This window comes from Balaenoptera acutorostrata, chromosome 15 (assembly GCF_949987535.1).
Source record: "Balaenoptera acutorostrata chromosome 15, mBalAcu1.1, whole genome shotgun sequence".
NCBI lineage: Eukaryota > Metazoa > Chordata > Mammalia > Artiodactyla > Balaenopteridae > Balaenoptera > Balaenoptera acutorostrata.
This window is the reverse complement of record NC_080078.1, coordinates 81,946,138-81,965,185: the sequence shown is the minus strand read 5'-3', so window position 1 is coordinate 81,965,185 and position 19,048 is coordinate 81,946,138.

Genomic DNA, 19,048 nt, shown 5'->3' with positions numbered 1-19,048 from the left:
TAAAATTTATTTTATTTATTTATTTATTTTTGGCTACATTGGGTCTTTTGCTGCTGCGCGCGGGCTTTCTCTGGTTGCGGCGAGAGGGGGCTACTCTTCGTTGCGGTGCGTGGGCTTCTCATTGCAGTGGCTTCTCTTGTTGCGGAGCACGGGCTCTAGGTGCGCAGGCTTCAGTAGTTGCGGCACATGGGCTCAGTAGTTGTGGCTCGCGGGCTCTAGAGCGCAGGCTCAGTAGTTGTGGTGCAGGGGCTTAGCTGCTCTGCGGCATGTGGGATCTTCCCTGACCAGGGCTCGAACCCGTGTCCCCTGCATTGGCAGGTGGATTCTTAACCACTGGGTCACCAGGGAAGCCCCACACTGCTATCCTTAAAATGGATAACCAACAAGGACCTACTGTATAGCACAGGGAACTCTGCTCAATATTATATAACAAACTAAATGGGAAAAGAATTTGAAAAAGAATAGATACATGTATATGTATAAATGAATCACTCTGCTGTACACCTGAAACTATCACAACACTGTTAATCAACTATACTCCAATATAAAATTAAAAGTTTAAAATAATAATAATAATAATAAATAGAGTTTTATTTTGCTCGAGCTTGTAAAAGCAGCGTCCCGGGGACCTTCAGCCCCCATTCCTGCGTGCCAGCAGCTGCTGGTGCTGATTGGACGTGGCCCATTTAGCTCACAGGCCCTCTCCAGGGTCCCCACAGGTCCCTACCTGCCTCATCTGTGTGCTTCCCTGTCAGGTCCTCCAGGCATATGAACTTGGCTACCCCCAGGCTTCTGTTCTAACAGATCTGAATGAGGGGGTTTGTGCGTGCCTTTGTTTGAGACCTGTCCCATGCTAGATGCTGTTGCAAAAAGAAAGCTGAATCCAACAAGGTGCTCTGCAGCAGGGAGCTTACAGTTGGCACACGTACATCGCCACAGATCAGAGCACCTGGGGCTGCAGCCCTGAGACCACGCTGAGGGTCCTGGGGAAGGAGAGCTTGTGTCTGGCTGGAGCAGCCAATGAAGCCTCTGGAACTGATCAATAAGGGCAGGTGCTAGGCAGTGGGGCTACCGCACTGAAAAAAATAGACAAAATGCCCTGTTATATGCAGCTTACATTCTAGTGATGGGAGACAGACCATGCTCAAAATATGTAAGTACGTTATACAGTATGTTAGAAGGTGTTATTAATGTGGTTTTAATAGCTATAACAAGAACACATAAAATAATAATAAAAGACTATGTAACTACCAGTATGAAAACTCCATGAGGAAGATACAAGGATAGAAACGGCAAGTATGTTGAGGGGGAAAAGCAAAAAACAAAAACCTCTATTTGAATTGACATGTAAGCTACAAAATTGTCCAGACACGTCCCAGCTTAATTTAGATTCTGTCACAAAGCGATAATGAGCTCATTTCATAGCCGTACGTGCATGAGTGCCCTCCAAAACCTGAAACATCCGTGCCAGGCTCCTGGTTCTTAGACTTCAAAGGGAAGTCTTGATGGGATGAGCCTTCCACGGGGAGCCGAGAAGAGTGAGGGGCAAAGAGAAGGCAACCCCTGTGATCACGTGGTAATTTACTCATTGCCTGCAGGGGGCGCCCGAGGATCGTGGTAGCCTTCCCCAGACCTGAATCACTCAAGTCCACCGTGGTAGTTTTATGCCAAAACACCAACAGAACTAATTTTTTTCTTAATTTAAACAAATAATCTGTCTTTAAAATTTAGAATAAATATATTTTAAAAGGGCATTTAAACATCTCTGACTTAAAGTGAAAACCAGTTTCACCTGCTAAAGGAGCAGATCTTAAGCAAATCTCCACTCTGGGAGGCTCGGAAGAAATTCTTTCAGCTGAGATTTGATCGAAGCGTGGAGGGGAACTAGGGCCAGGGCTGCCTCGAGAGTGAGTGCCTCCTTAAATTCTCCACCTCTAGGCCTCTCGAATGCTTGGCCCTAATCCCTTGGGGAGGCAAGATGTCCCCTCCTCCCTGCCACCCCCCCCCGCCCCCCGCTGTCGAGGGGGTGGCAGCAGCTCCCAAGGCCCACAGGGACCTGGCAGGAAATGTAAATTGAGTGAAGCCCGTTAGGGAGGGACCACTCCATCCACGGGGACTCAACGCCACTAGAAGTTCCCCTTTTTACGAGAAATATGGATTTTCTTTTTTTTTTTACGTGGTCTCCTGATGTTGAACTCTTCACTCAAATCTCTTTTCAAATAAATTCTAAACTTCCATTTGTACCAACCAGATGGAGAGCTCAGGCCACCCACCCATTTGTGACCTCTGGTAAACCTCTCCAGGTGCACATCTTCTCGAATGTTCTTAGGACCAGATTTTCCATCCCTAAATGCATTTTCATGGATCAGGGACTCCATCTCTTACTGGAAAATGTCCTCCCTAGGCTGTCTGATTACTCTCTCCTGAATTCACCTCCTTCCTGCTTTGTTCTGTGATCATGAACTTCCTGTGTCCCTGCATGACTCTTGACACCCAAGGATGTCTTTAAATCTATCTTAAGATTTAATCCAACTCCTAAAGCCTTCCTTGGTTCTTGCTAACCTCTTCCATCTTTAAATTCTGCCCTTTTGGGAATTCCCTGGCAGTCCAGTGGTTAGGAGTCTGCGCTTTTAATGCCGAGGGCCTGGGTTCGATCCCTCATCAGGGAACTAAGATCCCATATGCCATTTGGCGTGGCCAAGTAAAAAAATAAAAATTAAAAAATTAAAATGTCACAATCTTGATTTTTTTAAAAAAAATAAATTAATAAAAAATAAATTCTGCACTTGTTCCACGATTTGGTACTTTTCTAAGCTACCACCGTATATGCCTTACCTTCTCTGTCTTGTACTTCTTTTGAATCTTCTTCTTGGGTAATGTAGTCAGTTTGGACTTGGCTAAGCCATTTTGTAAATGCTTTTATCACTCCCCTGCTTGAAATCTTCACTGCCTTCTCGTTGCTCTTAGTTTATAGTTTTCTTACCAGGGTCTAGCCTCCTCTCAGACTCATTTCATACTGTTTTTCCCTTCACTCACTATTCTCCATCCCCTTGGGCCTCCGTTCTGTGAATGCCGTCTGGTCCCTTCTGCCTCAGAGCCTTTGCCCTTGCTAGTCCTGCCGCCCTCCAGGCCTTCTTTCCTGTTATTCACCTGGCTAAATTCTACTCATCCTCAACACTCAACCTCTGTGTCACTCCATCAGGGAAGCTCTCCTTTAACACATCTACCACCCAGAAAGAGTAGTATCCCCCATTTAAGCACCCTTGTAGCCCTCCCCAGCACATTTCATTTTGAACTCTGTCTCCTCGTTATACTAGGAGCACCAAGGGAAACAAACCATGCTTGTTCCTTCATCTCTGTAATCACAACACCAACAGGGAAGTAGGTGCTTGACAAATATTAGCTAATGAATAAATAAATATGTGTATGAATGAGTGACTATGTATTTAGGAATTCATACAGTAATATATAATACAATACAGCTGTTGATGAATTAATTCAGTAACAATGTACAAGAGTCCATAGAGTATTTCCACTCACCTTTTTTTTGTTTGCTAGTATATCTAGTAAAACAACATACCTCACAAATTGTGATCATGTGGACTCATTGCCTGAATAGCTCTTTCCTCCAGGTGGGTTGTGACTCCAGAATCTGACATTTTTACTTTTCTCTTTGCAAACCCTCAGGAACTGTCCACATTCTCGTCTACACTCCACAAAGCAAGATTGCACAAAAGCAAGGAACACTCTCTGTCTTGGGGCCAAAATATAACCACCTCTCGCTAGTTTGAATTCTCAACTTAGTTTTTACTGGAAAAAAAGCATTAACATTTTTCCAGAGCCCTCCAGTGTATGCACTGGCTTAAGGCCTTTATAAAATAGGCCATGAACCAAACTGTTTATTTCGAGGGTACACGCTTATAGCGATCTTGATATTGAGAAAGGAGTCAGAACTTGTTATAAAGAGCAGTCACAGCATATCTTCAAATTAAAATATAAATTCCCTAGTGTGATTCATTCAACAAGGATTCGCCCAGAACCTGGGTTGCCCTTAGCATTGAGCCAGGCAAACTCTTCACACAGATGCTGCTCATAAAAGGATCTGTTTTGCAATGAAGTGGGCACCTTACGTATTTGTGACCATCTGGTAACTCTTGAATACGTTTCTCTATATTTGGGGGAATTTCCAGGTCATGGGTGTCAACTCTCCATTCTAGAAGTCAGAACTCAATTTCCTAGCATTCCTTAAGCTAGGATGCAGGTCTGTGGATTTAGGTCCAGCCGATCAGACTCACCAGTGGGAGATTTTGCTCTAAGAGGACCAATGAGAAGAGGTGCCAGGTGCCTGGGGAACCCACTCCTGGTGATGAGGGTAGTCCTGCAGAGGAAGCGGGGGGCTCTCTGAAGCAGCAGGAAGACAGTCCTAGTAGAAGCCCTGGCCTTAGTGACTCAGGCTCAGAGGTGCTGAGATTGTAGCAGCCAGCAGTCCTGCAAGGTCATTTCAATGTCGTCCCTAGATGTTTGCCTCCACCGTGGATTCCTCTGCCCTTACAAAGAGTCTGTGTGCCTTCTGACCCCCTTTTCCAAATTCTCCATCTGCTGAATCTACTACAGGGGTTATGTTACTTGCCACAAAAAAACTAAAGAGATGTTATCTTTAGAGAAAAGTTATTCCTTTGTTATTGTGAGTTCAGCCAAGACAAGCATGAAGGGATGGAAAGACAAAAGCCTGTAATATTCTCTAGGCTGTTTTGCGGTGCTGCTGATGTGATAACTACACAGGTGAAATTCTATCTGAAAATAAAAAACTGTTGGCGTACGCCGATTACAGCCAGGGACCTTGTGCTGACTTTTAAGGTTTTTTATCGTATATGTCACTCAAGTAACCTGTAGGTTGCATTTGTGTCACACTAACACAGACTTTAACGAAGAGACAGGGCTGAGGGGATAACAAAACCACACAAAGTCAACCGCAAGCCCCCAGACCAGCACACCACCCACCACTACCACGTAACAATCAGCTATACGGGTTACATGTGTAAACAGAAAAAACAATCAAGAGAGAGAAGTGATACCTCAGCTGCTGCTTAATGCTTATAAAGCCTCGAAAAGCAGCATGACTAATCTCTTTGGAGAAACCTGGTTCGTTTTTGGCGATAAGCAAAGGATAAGATGGAAGATGTCATGGCAAACATTCCTGTCAATCATTGATGTCTCTTTAGTCTTTCTCGGAGCAAAATACTTTGCAGGCACTAAGGCTGAAGAGAGGAACAAAAAAGCAGCCCCTGCCCTTATGCTCATACATGGCCACCTGGGAAGAGAGACGGATGCTTAGAAATGCTTAGAAAGCAGCTTAAGAAAATGAATGAGCACTTTTATTGTTTGAAGAATAATTCTATTCCTGGCCACCTATTCTGAGAAAATAAGTCTACAACCAGAAATAGACTCTTTGTACAAGAGTGGTATTAAAGCAGTTAGTTTATAAAAATGAAGCATTTGAACTACCCTGTGTTCAGCCTATAAGATACCCACAGTGACATGCATTTATCACAATGACAGTTTTGAAAAGTAGTGACATGGAAAACCATGCTGAAAACCAGGTAGGATGCAAAATTCCAATTCCAATTTTATTCTTAAAAACATATCTTATAGATATAGGTAGATATACTTGGAAAAATATAGAAATGAAACCCATAAAAATGTTGCTATATAATAGTGATTTGATATCTAGGTGTCAGGGATTAAAGGTGACTTTACTTTGCATCTTTACAATTTTCTATAGTTTCTAAATTTTTGAAAGTGAATGTGGATTACTCTTATATTCATGTAGAAGTCAATATTAATATTAGCTGATACATAATAATGTAAGATGTAATGGTAAGTGATAAAAGCAAGCTATAAAATGGACATAGGGTGATTCTGACTAGAATTTTAAAATCTACCCATAGGTAGAATACATAGGAAGAAATGTATAAAATTATTCTCAGTAGTTGTCACCAGGTGGTGACATGAAATGCAATTATTTTTTCTTATTTGTACTTTCTCAGGTTTCATTTAATGATTATGATCACTTTAATAATACTTGGGAAACTTCTTTTTAAAAGACATGACTGTGCTATTAACCTTCTCAATAAAGATAAAAAAGGTTAGGTAATTCTCACATTCCACCAATCACAGGACCTCAACCATCAGAAGCAAAGGATTTAAATCTAAATAGGTTCTCAGCTTTATTGCCCTGAGTTTCTGAGAAGGAACAAGAAGCTTTCTGAGATATTAAACAGTTAACTACATTTTTAAAATTTTTCTGTAAATTTAATCTTTAATGTGATGAGCAAAAATCTCATAAAACATGATTGTTATTAAGAAATTACATTTATTCACTTGATCTGTAAATATGTTTGCTATAAGAAATTACAGGGGGCTTCCCTGGTGGCGCAGTGGTTAAGAATCCGCCTGCCAATGCAGGGGACACGGGTTCAACCCCTGGTCCGGGAAGATGCCACATGCCACGGAGCAACTAAGCCCATGTGCCACAACTACTGAGCCTGCGCTCCAGAGCCCGCGAGCCACAACTACTGAGCCCGCATGCCACAACTACTGAAGCCCGCTCACCTAGAGCCTGTGCTCCACAACAAGAGAAGCCACCGTAGTGAGAAGCCTGCGCACCGCAATGAAGAGTAGCCCCCGCTCGCCGCAACTAGAGAAAGCCTGTGTGCAGCAATGAAGACCCAACGCAGCCATAAATAAATAAATAAATTTATTAAAAAAAAAAAAGAAATTACATTTATTCACTTAATCTGTAAATATGTTTGCTATAAGAAATTACTTTGCCAACTTAACCTGTAACTAAATCTATGAACTTTTAATAATTAGCCCAATATTAAAAAGAAAGATGTAAAGATATAGATATAAGTAGATAACTCTTCTCTTGTTTGTAAGAACACTTCATAGCAGCACTATTTACGATAGCTAAGACATGGAAGCAACCTAAGTGTCCATCAACAGACAAATGGATAAAGAAGTTGTGATATATATATGCACAATGGAATATTACTCAGCCATGAAAAGAATGAAATTTTGCCATTTGCAGTAACATGGATGGACCGGGAGGGTATTATGCTTAGTGAAATAAGTCAGAGAAAGACAAATATTATATGATATCACTTATATGTGGAATCTTAAAAAATGATGCAAATGAACTTATTTACAAAACAGAAACAGACTCACAGACATAGAAAACAAACTTATGGTTGCCAAAGGGGAAAGGTGGAGGGAGGGATAAATTAGGAGTATGGGATTAACAGATACACTACTATACATACAAAATAGGTAAACAACAAGGACTTACTGTATAGCACAGGGAACTGTCTTCAATATCTTGTAATAACGTATAATGGAAAAGAATCTGAAAAAGAATATATATTATTCTTTCTATATACTTAATCACTTTGCTGTACACCTGAAACTAACACAATATTGTAGATCAACCATACTTCATTAGAAAAAAAAAGAAAGCTTCAGACTCAGTCTTGTTTTCTCCAATACACTGCTCAGAATTAAGGGTGCCTCTAGCAGATTCAAATCCAAACACAGAACAAATACCATAATACTGTAGTTGAGAGTGAGTTGCTCTTGTGGATGTGCATGTAAATTAAAGCGGGTTCATTGAAGTGTCTTCACAGAAGTGAAGCTGAGGAATGAAGAGAGATGACACAGGGCCTGAGTTTGAAAAAGTGTTTCCCTGCTCAAACTGAGCTAAGCTATCTCTCCTCCTGAACTTTTCGATGACATGAGTCAACAAGTTCATTATTTGCCTATGAAACTTTGGTTTAGATCTCTGTGATTTCTAATCAAAAGAGTGTCCAATGATATATCCTGGCTACATCAGTGTCTTAACAGAGCCTGGGACAAGGGCTTGCTGCAGGGAGTCGATTTGGGGAGGTGATCCTGAGGAGGTAGGAGCTGGGGCTCAGAAAATGTTAAAAGGCAAGGACGGGAAGCTTTTCCAAGGGCTGGTCACCAAGCTGGTTACCCTGTGGGTAACTGGAGATTATTCTTCCTGGGAACTCTTTGGAGAAATCGTGCACCATGTGTCTCAGAATTGTTCTCGCCATCTAGAGATGGCATTTATCCACCCATCCTTATTTGGTCAAGGGTTGCCCTGCGGTGTCAACTCCCTTGCACTTCCAGGATTGTTCTTACATTGTAATGGCTGCGAGAGCTCCCTGTACCCTGTAGCCAACAGAAAAGCCCCAAGAGGTGAGGCAGAGCTGAGGTAAGATACACCTGTGCAGAGCTCACTGTCAGCTCAATGGCCGGAGTAAAAAGACAGGTCAAGGAGAATACAACAAGGCATTAAAGATACCCAACACTACTAATACCAGTTATCAGCAGGACACATTGGTCCTCTAAGATTGGACTCTACCATTTTTTATGAGCCCAGAAAAAAACAGGGCTGAATCCAGTGGAGCCCAACCAGGATTAAATATTGATGTCTCCCACCACTGTTACCTAAGACTATTAAATAATTCCCTTTGGGAAGTTTCCCAAAGTCTTAGGGAATTGTTTGATCTTAGGGGTCAAAGTCTTAGGGAATTGTTCTGTTGCAGAACTGAGTCAGACCAGGTGTGTGTGCGTACAAGTGGGCTTTCCCCTGAAATGAATGGATGGCCTCACTGCCGTTCCTCGCTGGAAGAGATGGTCCTGGATCTGACAAATGAGAGCGAGGGAGGTCAACTTCAGATCAGGTGAAGAAAAACCTTATTTTTCTCACCTTGACCCAGAGTTTAAGGAGATGAGGGAAGCAGGAGTGATCCTGGCCTTCCTCACTCCCTCATTCATTCACCACATACTTACTGAATGTTACCAGGATGCACCACATCATTTGCAGGGCTCAGTGCAAAATGAAAATGGGGGAACCCCTTGTTCAAACATTATTAAGAATTTCAATATGGCAACAGCAGAGCATTAAACCAAGTGTGGGAATCTTCTGAATGAGGGGCGCTGTGTGACTGCACGGGGCACACGTGACCCCTGAATGTCATCTGTGGGTCGGACATTGTGCAAAGTTTCAGGCATATGTTGGCAAACAAAGCACATATGGCACCTGTCCTCATGGGGCTTCAAGTCCAGGCTAGGATTTATGTTGTTCCTTCCACCAGGATCCTTTCCTGGGTATCTTTCACAGTTTGAGCCCTTGCTATAGTGAGTTTGATTCTAGTAATTAAATACTTTTCCATGCAGCCTCTTCCCTAAACCTCTGGAGCCCAAATGAAGAATCACTGATCCATTCCAGTGCGGGCTGTGGGCACAGATGGCTATGTCAAGGGTGGTCAGGTGTGTCTCTGGGAAGCACGTTGGTCTCCAAGGAGCAGCTTCCTAAGGGATTGTCAAGTATAGTTTTAACATTAGCAGCAGTTGATTTATAATCTGATTTACAACCCAACTGCTGAGTTTTCTGTGACTCCATGGAGTTCCCAGCTCACCACGTAGGACGTTCCCACCACTTCTTATGGCCTTCAGACCTGAGCACGTAACATAGCTACCCCATCCGCACAGGCTCCAAAGATTCTGAGTCCAGGACCGCTGAACTCCTTGATACTCCTCCACTAATATTTACAATATTCCTCACATGCTTTTTCAGAGAACATCTCTCTGCAGCTTCAAAAGCTTGTCAAACGCCAGGATCTGCATAGGGAACAAGAGCTTCCAGAACCAGCATGAGTCCCGACTAGTTCTCCTGAATTGGGAACAAAGGGCAGGTGCCGCCATGGGAGGTGGGGAATGGGCTCAGGTGCAGGAAGTACCATTCCTGACTCAGGTGTTCTAAGTCGGGGACTTCCTGTTCCTGCCCGCCCCCCCTCCGTGGATAACACTCTTTACATTACAGGAATTTGTATTTCCCATCACTGGGTTGGATGAATTGCGCCTACCATGTTCTTACCTGTGGGCTCTTTCACCTTAGTTTATGTTATGATGGGTTCAGTAAGTTATTGATTAAAATTGTAGGTATCCTCCTCTGAAAATCTTAATCCTAAAGGAGCATCTTCACCTGCTGGAAATGCTGCAAAACAATTCTGTTTAAAATGTAACAAAAGAAAAAAAAAAGGAAACCTAAGGTACATTTCATTTTAAAAGTCTCTAATTCATACCTAAAAGTATAATGCTTTATACTGAAGATAGTTCATGATGAAGTAGTAGATATTTTTAATTTCAAAAGTGATTGCTTTTTGTATGTATATTATACTTAAAGAAAAGTTTTATTTTTAAACAATTTCCACTATTTTTTTCCTCTGGGTGATATGATTATAGGTGATTTTTTAAAAAATTAATTAATTTATTTATTTATGGCTGTGTTGGGTCTTCATTTCTGTGCGAGGGCTTTCTCTAGTTGCGGCAAGCGGGGGCCACTCTTCATCGCGGTGCACGGGCCTCTCACTACCGCGGCCTCTCTTGTTGCGGAGCACAGGCTCCAGACGCGCAGGCTCAGTAGTTGTGGCTCACGGGCTTAGTTGCTCCGCGGCATGTGGGATCCTCCCAGACCAGGGCTCGAACCCGTGTCCCCTGCATTGACAGGCAGATTCTCAACCACTGTGCCACCAGGGAAGCCCACAGGTGATTTTTGTTGGCTTCTTTTAAATTATGTTGCATTTCATAACTGCTAAGAATGAGCTGCTAAAGCTTTAATTCTTTCTCTGAATCCCACATAAAAAACTTCCTCCAAAATCAGTGATCACATAATAAGTAGTTGATAAAAGGAATATTATCCACCTGGTGCTCCAGCACAAATGCTCTTCAGACCAGAAAGGAGCTGCCTACTTCAACCCACACAGGGAGATAACATGTTCTCCTGAGCAAAAGAAACCAGTTTCAAAAGCTTTCAAGTTACCCAGAACAAAATAAGGAAATTTAGCTGAGACCATTTTAAGGAAAAATGCTTACTCACCATAAACCTACCTCCATTTAGTTATTTCCTCTGTCTTGGTTCCCTAAGAAGTTTGGAGTAGACATGGGAGGTGAAATCTATGGGGTCATCAGTATCCATCTGCAGGATGTCATTTATTCTGAATGAGAACCAGGGTGACTTTTGTGAACAATCTTGGGTCTCAAATTCAGATGCCCCAGAGAGGTATGAAAATGTGTAATCCAATAGCTGCTTGAGAAATAAAAATGCCTAAGCGGGGGCTTCCCTGGTGGCACAGTGGTTGAGAATCTGCCTGCTAATGCAGGGGACACGGGTTCGAGCCCTGGTCTGGGAAGATCCCACATGCCGCGGAGCAACTGGGCCCGTGAGCCACAGCTACTGAGCCTGCGCGTCTGGAGCCTGTGCTCCGCAACAAGAGAGGCCACGATAGTGAGAGGCCCGCGCACCGCGATGAAGAGTGGCCCCCACTTGCCACAACTAGAGGAAGCCCTCGCACAGAAACGAAGACCCAACATAGCAATCAATCAATAAATCAATAAATCTTAAAAAAAAAAAAATGCCTAAGCGATTTGAGCCTTAAGAATGTGAAAGCAAGAATACTATTCAAATATTGTGCTGCTATTCAAATGATACCACTCTGAGTACCACTGTGGGTCATTGTGTCCTGCAGTGCTGGTGCTGACGATGATTTAGTGGTAGGTTTCTGTTTTGGAATCCTTCCACATCCCAAGCTTGGCCATCCCGCCTGTTTTTCAAACCCCTGTCCAATGCCAGATAAATCCCTTATTGATTAGGATAGCCAGGGCCAGTTTCTGTTGCTTACAACCCAAAGATTCTGAACTGCTACCAAATCCACAAGTGTATTCTCCACCAGGAACTGTTAGGCCATCAGGGCTCTTTCTTCATTTCTGCTCTCTGATCAGCTGCTTCAACTTTCTTCATCTCTGCAAACCTGCTTCCTCCTCTGCTTCAAGTTATATGGCGGGGCAGAAGATGATCCCCGCCATAACTTCTGATCAAGAGACCGGTTTGCACGGGTGGGTGGGCTGTTTCCAAAATCCCAAATCAATGCTTCAGAGTAAGAATCCAAATGGCCCGCATGGGTCTATTGTCCACCCCTCCTGGTCAGTCGATGGCCAGAACCCATTGTCACGCTGTACCATCATGCCTGCCAAGGGCCCAGGCCTGGGGGTGAGTGAGAAAAACCATTTCCAGACAGTGGGGCAGACATGTGCCCCTTCACAGGCTGGCAAACACTGCCAAAGGAACCCCTTCATCCAAGATGCCGTGGTTACTTTCGTAATGATTTCCTGCTCTCCAAAATGTAACCCCAGATAATTTCTCTGCCTCTTCACCTCTACCTCCAGTTTTTTTTCCCAAGCTCTTCCTAACCCTTTATCACATTAATCTGTGCACGTTTAATCCCTTCCTACTTTTGTAGGGCTTCCATAAGTGACATTTTCCTTGAAGCATTTCTTCATTTTTTTAAAGTGAATATGGCATTTTTTTTCCATGCCCCAATACTTTTCTTTTTTTTTTTTTAATTTTATTTATTTATTTATTTATTTATTTATTTTCAGCTGCATTGGGTCTCTGTTGCTGCACGCGGGCTTTCTCTAGTTGCGGCGAGCAGGGACTACTCTTCATTGCGGTGCGCAAGCTTCTCATTGCGGTGGCTTCTCTTGTTGCAGAGCATGGGCTCTAGACGCGGGGGCTCAGTACTTGTGGCTCGTGGGCTCTAGAGCACAGGCTCAGTAGTTGTGGCAAACGGGCTTAGTTGCTCCGCAGCATGTGGGATCTCCCCGGACCAGGGCTCAAACCCGTGTCCCCTGCAGTGGCAGGCGGATTCTTAACCACTGCACCACCAGGGAAGTCTCCCTTGAAGCATTTCTACTGTCTTTACCATTTGGTTTTTAACACTCGCTCACTTTTTTGTCTTTCAACATGGGCTTCCTTGAGTCATGATTTTGGGAAGCTCTGCTTTGGGATCTGAGGTCACAGCCTGGTTCCTGGCATGCACCTCTTTGGGTGTTTCATAAGATTGTCAGACAGCAGAGACCATAATTTTGTAAATGGTGCAAAGATAGTTTCTTGAATATTCATTGGTAAATAAAACGGTAGGGGATAGTCACTTTAGAAAGCGGGCTTGGTCTTATGTGCCTTCACTCACTGTCTTAATTAAAATATCCTGGTTCATTGTACCTGATGTGAAAAAAAGAATTGGTCTATTTATATCTCGTGGGCCATAGGCATTAAGGTAACAGAGGGACACAGAAGAATATTGTAGTTGGGGATAAAGGGAAAAGTGCTTGACACTGATACGAGTGGTTCTCAAAAATTTGAATTTCACATCCCCATAAATTTTTTAAAATATGGATTGGGGAGCATCAGAGAGCTGCCAACTTTTTATTTTGCTAAGGAAGGACACAATACCAAGGAAGATTAAATCTAAAACCAAAAACATAAAAGCAAAGACTTTGCCATATAAAAGAAAAGAGCAGAAACAGAATAAAAAACAATCCTTCCCAATAAAGTTGATAAACTTGTTCCAACTTTTTAAAATCCCAGGCCACCAAAGCAATAGACCACCCAGCAAAACCTTCCAGTGAACCTGCATTTGGAATCTGCTCCAGAACACAGTCTACCTTTCCAGAGTGCAGCTTTTAAAAGGGGGCCAAAAAACAGCACTTCTGTTGGAATTCTTCCCTCCCTCACCCTTGGTTTCCTACAGAAGAGAGACCATGCTCCCCCATCTGAGTGTGGTATCTTCCTGTGCATGCAGTTCCAGCCGGAAGCAAAACAGAGCCTTATACTACCTGCTTGCCATGTGCCATGTGCCAATAATAGTCTAAGTGGTGTCCTTACAACCACCCATGAGCTTGGTAATATCCTCCTTTTCACTGATAAGGAAGCCAAGGCTGGAAAAAGTATTTCCACTTGCCCATAGTCATAGAGCTTGATGAATTCTGAAGCTGAAATTTGCACCCAAGTACATCTGATGCCCAAGTCTATTTTCCAAACAATTTTCTCCTCTAAGATAAAGACAAGGATTTGGACAATGAAGTGATGCACACATTTTCATTTTAGAGAAAAGTTATTTTATTAAACTACTTGTTTTATGTTTTAGACCCCAGAAAATGTCAGTAGCCCTGTGGCCTCGTCATGGTACTCATCCTGTTGAATAACAAAATATCTGAGCCACTTACGCTTCATGGAGCAAAAACACATGAGGAGCTCTGTATGTGATGGAATGGTTTTTAAATCAAGTCACAAGCTCGGGCATGAGGATACTATATTCATTTATGTTGGCGAGATTAACTGATTGTGAATGTTGTATAAGTAAAAGTGAATGGACGGACACCCCGGGGACACTATTGTGGATGAAACACCGAGGACTCGTTGCTCACAAGTCTCAGAGCAGGGCGAGGGGTGGGGGTCCTCTTGTTCATTCCATAAAATGGCTATTTATTTCAATGAAAAATAATTTCCCTCCATCCCCATACCTTTGGACCCCTGTCCAAGTCTGAATTTAATTTTTCTACATTCACATGATGCCTTGCCCCTGCATAGGTGGAATTCTCATTGAGCTCTATGAGTAGAGATTCTTCTGCCCCTGAAAATACACTCTGACCTTCTACAGAGGCCTCAGATTCCCTTAGCAGGGATTTCTCAGTCCCTTAGAGAAAGGGCTTCCTTTGAGGATACGCTTGTGCGAGAAACCAATTCAGAATGAGGTCGGTCAGCACCCTCAGCTTCCTTTCTGAGAGTTGATTTGGATAAAAGAAAGGGTAACAGAGTGAGTGTGCATGAGACATGACGAAAACACATAAAGAGCCATTTATTTTGTATTTATTTCCTGCTTGCCAAGCACTATTCTAGGTGCTTTCCATGAATTAACTCAATCACTTTAATAGACTTAGGAGGTAGGTATGATCACAATCCATGTTTTATAGATGAAGAAACTGAGACACAGAGATTCTGAGCCGTCTGTTCAAGGTTGCACAGCCAGGAAGTAGGGTAGCTGGACTTCAACTTGGCTTAAATCAACCCCTTGTAACCACTACACTAAGCAGCCCATCGAGATGCGTTGGCAGAGGTGCTGATGGGGGCAAGAGTATTGCAAAGACAATGTTGGGGCACAAAATACAACCTCAGAAGGTCTGATAGCAACATAATGTTTAGTATGACTGTATTAGCCAGTACTTTCTAAGATGCAAGAGGAGAAACCCAGGTCAAAATGGGATTAGCAAAAATGAGGAATGTGTTGGCCCCCGAACAGAAAATCAGGAATGGATGGATACATGGTCCCAAACGATACCATCAGGATTTGATGTTCCCTTTCCCTCACCTCCACTTCTTAGCTCTGCTTTCCTCTGAGTTGGCTTTGCCCTTAGGGCAGCCTTCTCTACGTGGTGGCACCCAGCCACTTTGGGCTCTCAGCTACCCCTCCCGGTGGAAAGTCTTCTCTCTCCCAGTTGCTCCAGCAAAAGTCCCAGGATTCACTGACTTGACTGACTTGAATCATGAGCTCATTCCAGATGGATGCACCCCATCTTACCCAAGGGGATGGAATATGCTGATTGGTCCTAAATCGTGTTCCCTCCCTTGGAGTATGAGATAACCCTGTATAACCATACAGAGTGCTGGTGGGAGAAGCAACACCTCCAAGAGAAGTCAGAAGGCAGCCCGGATGCTGGGTTCAAAACCCATAAAAGTTCATCACGCTGATCCCAGCTCTGTTTCTTTTTAAACACATGTCCTCAGAACAATTACATTTCTCAGGAGCTGGAAGACAGGAGGCCACATGCCTCTAAACTTAGCGCTCAAGAGCATTTTGTGCAGCGTTTGGTTGATCAAATGACTCACAGATAACTTCTATGTGTAACATTTCAGGACCTGAGAAATTGACCAAAGTTCACTCCTTCCCGATACTTGCCTTACAGAAGCTGGTTCCGCCTGTGAACTGGGGAAAGTATGGAAGATGGTCCTAATAGCATTATTCAGTTTAATTCTTACTTTAAGCAACTCGTGTTTATTTAAATAATTTTAACATTCACACCTGTGCCACCAAACAAAACCTTGAAATAATAAAACGCCTCTGTAATACTAGAGCATGGCAACCAGGAACCATTTGATAATTAGGTTTAGAGATGACAGTAGGAAATACTGTCCCTTTGTCTTTAGGGTGAATAAAATATATTTGTGTTTCTGATCAGGATTCTTTGTGTGATTATCTGTGTGGGTCTCCTTCAGCTGTTAGCTGTGAAGGACCTGTCCCTGATCCTCCAGGTCTTAGTGAGGTCAACTACTTCTCATAACTGAAGTCTGAGCTCAAATGTTGGTTCCTTAGGAAGGCCTTTGCGGATAACCAGAGCACAGTAACCGTACATAACCCCATTTTATCTCCATCCCATCTCCCTATTTTGTGCCTGTCTGAAATGATTCGATTTCTTTGATTACACGTGTGTTGTCTGTCATGTGAGCTCCAAGAAGTCAGAGGCCTTGTCTATGTTATCCATCATTGTATCTCCAGTGCCAAGAATGGTGCCCAGCACATAGTAGGTGCTCAGTAACCATTTGTGGAATAACTCCACTTCCAAAGAATTCCACTCTACCTGGATAGAGTAAAAAACAAAACAAGAGACGACCGGAAATGTACATTAAATTATTTTTTAGCAGAAAAGCCCATTATTCTGGAGGAATCTCAGTGTTCATGTAAACATACAAGAGCCCAGACTATTCTATCCAAGTTGCAATGAGGTTGGACTCTGTCATTTGATATCACCAGGAACTAGAATACAGGAATTTGCATAGCTGTTCTCTTTCGGTGGAAAAATCAGGTAATGAGATCTGAACGGTGAGGGCTATTTGGCATTTGCTGCTACATATAGGCTGACTAAGTACTCTGCTAGCTAAACGTTTTTCCCCCCAAAGATAAAAGGACTCTTCTAGAGTTTCCTTGTTTTAGAATTGCTCACCTGGCCCAGTTCATGAATATTGACAAACAACTGGATATCCACTTCCATTCTTTCTGGAGTTTACTCACCCTGACGATGGAGGTACTTTCCATCAGTTCCGTTTACGGTGCCAATCCAGTGTGGAAGTACACATGTAGTGGTTCAAGCTCTGGCAAAACACAACCAGAGCTCAATAATCCTTCATCCAAGTCAACAGCCATAGTAAGATATGTCAAGGCAGGCTCTTGACAAACAGGAACGAAACAGAATGTACTCTGGGTCCAAAATAATTAGCAATAATAATCCTGTCATGGAATTTCCCTGATTTTCACCCTGATGGAATTAGCCAAGTTACATCATGCAAGAAAGCATAGAATGGGGACCCATGTGATGATGAATTTTTTAAAAAATTTTATTTTATTTATTTATTTTTGGCTGTGTTGGGTCTTTGTTGCAGCACACGGGCTTTCTCTAGTTGTGGCGAGCGGGGGCTACTCTTCATTGCGGTGTGCAGGCTTCTCATTGCGGTGGCTTCTCTTGTTGTGGAGCATGGGCTCTAGGCATGCGGGCTTCAGTAGTTGTGGCACTCGGGCTCAGTAGTTGTGGCTCGCGGGCTCTAGAGCGCAGGCTCAGTAGTTGTGGCGCACGGGCTTAGTTGCTCTGCGGCATGTGGGATTTTCCTGGACCAGGGCTCGAACCCATGTCCCCTGCATTGGCAGGCGGATTCTTAACCACTGCGCCACCAGGGAAGCCCTGATGATGTAATTTTAAAAGTTAATTAGGAAACGTATATGGTACTGTTAACTTAAAAACATTATAAGCACAACATGAGAGTTATTTGGGGCAAAATGAGGGCTGCAGCCCAGGAGACAGCGTTTCAGATAGCTCTGAGAAACGGCTCCGAGGAGGCGAGGGGAGGGGCCAGGATATATAGGAGTTTTGCAACAAAGAGCAGGTAATTGGGAACATCGAAAGATTATGGTTAAATAAAGAAAACCAGATATCTCAAGTTAAGGAATTTAGCGCTTTTCTATGTATGGGAAGATGCAAGAGTCTGGGCTCACTGAAACCATTCCTTTGATATGCACCTTAGCTGTCTGGGGCCTGTATTTTCACATCCTGAGTTTCCTCAGGGCTCACCACGGGGAGTGGCTGCAGTCCGAAGGCAGCTAGATGGCAGGTATTCTTTTCAGCCCTGAGTTTCCTCAGGGCTCACCAGCTCACGCTGGAGGGCTGCAATCATTGGTGACTGTGACATCCTTTGTTTATTGATATGGCAGGAAATATTCCATTTATAAATACTCCATTTATCAGCACCAATGGAATTTTTCAAAATCAATGGATTTTTTTCATTAGGCAGCTTAGCTTGACTCTGGACCAGACAGTTATATCTAGATCTTCCAAAATTAATACTACTACTGCTACTGCTAATAATAACAATAGTAACTGCTAATACTTACTGAGTATTTACCATGTAAAAAACACTATTCAAAATATTAACTCATTTAGGGGCTTCCCTGGTGGCGCAGTGGTTGAGAATCTGCCTGCCAATGCAGGGGACACGGGTTCGAGCCCTGGTCTGGGAAGATCCCACATACCGCAGAGCAACTGGGCCCGTGAGCCACAATTGCTGAGCCTGCGCGTCTGGAGCCTGTGCTCCGCAACAAGAGAGGCCGCGATAATGAGAGGCCCGCGCACCGCGATGAAGAGTGGCCCCCGCTTGCCACAACTAGAGAAAGCCCTCGCACAGAAATGAAGACCAACACAGACATAAATAAATAAATAATAAATTAAAAAAAAAAAAAGAAAATTAAAAAAAAAAAATATTAACTCATTTAATTGATTTTCTCCATTTTTTTTGAGATGCTCTATTACTTTAAAGAGGGCGCATCTACATACAGACCTCGATTTCCCCAGACATTTCTGAAAAAAGAAAAAAGGAAACAAAATGTCTCTTTATATATAAGGTTTGTAATTAAACACAGGAACTGTATTTCACCAGAACCACAGAATCAACCAAATAGAACAAGTACAGCTGTAGCACGTAAGGCATTTAATCTTTGTTATTTTGCGATATGTTATTTGACAATTATTTATTGAGCACCTTGACTGATCCAAGCATAGTTATAGGTACTAAGAATACAGCAGAAGGCAGTCTTCCTGCCGT